This window comes from Rhincodon typus, chromosome 35, assembly GCF_021869965.1.
Source record: "Rhincodon typus isolate 14 chromosome 35, sRhiTyp1.1, whole genome shotgun sequence".
Lineage (NCBI taxonomy): Eukaryota > Metazoa > Chordata > Chondrichthyes > Orectolobiformes > Rhincodontidae > Rhincodon > Rhincodon typus.
In genome coordinates this window covers 18568324-18570597 of record NC_063366.1, presented here as the reverse complement: position 1 = coordinate 18570597, position 2274 = coordinate 18568324, and the positions used below count along the sequence as shown (strand labels likewise).

Below are 2274 nucleotides of genomic sequence, written 5' to 3'. Positions count from 1 at the left end.
GCAGCATCAGAGGAGCAGGAAGGCTGACGTTTCGGGTCCGGACCCTTCTTCAGAAATGAAGAAGGGTCCAGACCCGAAATGTCAGCCTTCCTGCTCGGCCTGCTGCGTTCATCCAGCTCTACACCTTGTTATCCATTTTTAAGGATGACAGGTCATGTGGTCACGTAGGGAAAGAAATCTAACGAGGTATTGGCCTAGTGGTATTATCCTGTTAATCCAGGGACCCAAGAAATATTCTGGGGGCCTGTGTTTGAATCATGCCACAACAGATGGTGGAACCTAAATTTAAGTAGATATTGGGAATTAATGAAACCATTCCTGTCTGGATTCACTAATGTCCTTCAGGGAAGGAAATAAAGGCTTGGAATTGGCCCTAGGGAACTCCTTTCTGATCCATTATATAGGGGAAAATGGTGGCCTTTTGATGTCACTGGTCTAGTGACAGGGTTCAATGTGAGGCTGGGTTGCATGTGTGGGGTTGTGGTGTAGGGTTAGGCATGAGCAAATTCTAGAAAGATGTTGTTTGTTGGAACCATAAACATTTAAATTCAGCAAAATCCATTCCAAAGCAATAAATCAGCCACTTAAGAGCATTTAAAGTGCTAAATAGTAGACCTAGTTAATAGAACCTTTTTTTTTCTTTTTTTGATTATCAAGAACTCCAGCTAGAGAGCTGGGCTGTCTTGCACTCTTCTCTGGGGCAATTAGAGATGATGGGCAACATTTTAGTGTTTTTTTTTTCATTAATCCTGTTTTGCATTCTTCCCTTTTTTTTCAGATTTATACAGAGAAGGATAAAAGCTTAAAATGATGCACTATAATGAGGTGTGTAAATAATTCATTATTCAACATAGAGGTCTTTGTTAGAGTGTTTTAATGATGACACTATACAGACTAGAGTTACTGAATTACTACCTCTGTTGATCACACAGTGCTCTGAACACTCAGATCACCTGATGTGTATATTTTGCAGCTAATACTGAATGAATTGTTCTGAGTCTGTATTCCTTTTTATAAGTTGCAGGAAACCAAGCCAGACATGCTATCTTCCTGTGACTACAGCAGAAGTGAGAGAAAGTGTGAACAACTTCCTTTTGTGAAGCTATCATTGCCTGCAGCAGGCCAGTCAGCTTGTGCAGTCCTGCTACTTGGTAGATTTCTTTCTTGGAGTTGAGGGGTTAAGCTGTATTTGGGTTGAGTGTTTTTTGAGATTTTTATTATCTGTACCCGTAATAAAGTCAGCCTGATGGTGTTGTTACCTTTATTCAAAGTTGCATTCTTTCTTTTACCCAGTGTGGTTAGTGTTCTTTTTCCCTCAGCACATATCTTTTAGAATTATAGAATCCCTACTGGGTGAAAGCAGGCCATCAAGTCCACACTGACCCTCTGAACAGCATTCCTACCCTATGCCTTTGCATTTTCCTGTGACTAACACATCTCTGGACACTATGACAATGCTAAATTACCCAAACTGCACATCTTGTGGAGTGCAGATGGTGAGAATATCCCAACTCCATATAGTCATCTGAGGCTGGAATTGAACCCAGGTTCCTGGTGCTATGAGGCAGTAGTGCTAGCCACTTTGCTACCCATCTGACCGTCGCTGAAAAGTAACAGGGGGACACTTTTTTTCCCCAAATTCTCATGAGCTGTGCCCAAGGCTGCCAAGTGGTTGCACCCACCCAACTGACTAAATTGTTAGATGATTGTTCTGTCCATTCTGACCATCTCCAAGGTAAGACAAGAGGAGGGCCTTAGAATTAAATTAAAGCAATAAAGTGAAAAAGATGAAAAATTCCTGGTGTTTGTTTTTGAGTAATACTCTTAAAGTGATAGATCAGAACTGAAAAGAAAACACAGCAAGTTAGCAGAGTTTTTGCTAGGTGAGGCTATTTAAAGGTTATAGATGAGGGTTAAGATGCAGAGCTGCAGCAAATAGCCTCCTCTTGTTCCTCCCCATGGAGGGAGGTGTGGCATAGGTATATGTTGCAAAATTAGTAATCCAACGTAATGCTCTCAAGAACACTTTATTTCATGGGTCTATGCTTATAGACCTCTGTCTTTTGAGGTATGTGGAGTCAAAATAAACATGATTTTTCCATGTTTACAAATTCTCCCAACAATTGCTGTCCCTTGTTCTGACTTTCAGGTCAAGAATGTTCTGCATAGTTATTAACTCCTTTTTGGCAAAAACAAAAAAGCCCTGATACAATTTTGTTGCCAACACACCAATGTCTACCTAAGGAATGGATTTGACATGAGTATGACAATTTG

The 2274-nt window shown here is 40.6% G+C and overlaps 1 long non-coding RNA gene across 1 annotated transcript; it reads left to right on the top strand.

Annotated features, from left to right (window-relative positions):
* The first annotated feature begins 213 nt into the window (after positions 1-213).
* Positions 214-1264, top strand: LOC125487003. The gene is made up of 2 exons (XR_007265552.1): positions 214-825; positions 1019-1264. It is a non-coding gene; the product is annotated as an uncharacterized LOC125487003 (long non-coding RNA).
* Positions 1265-2274: the final 1010 nt, after the last annotated feature.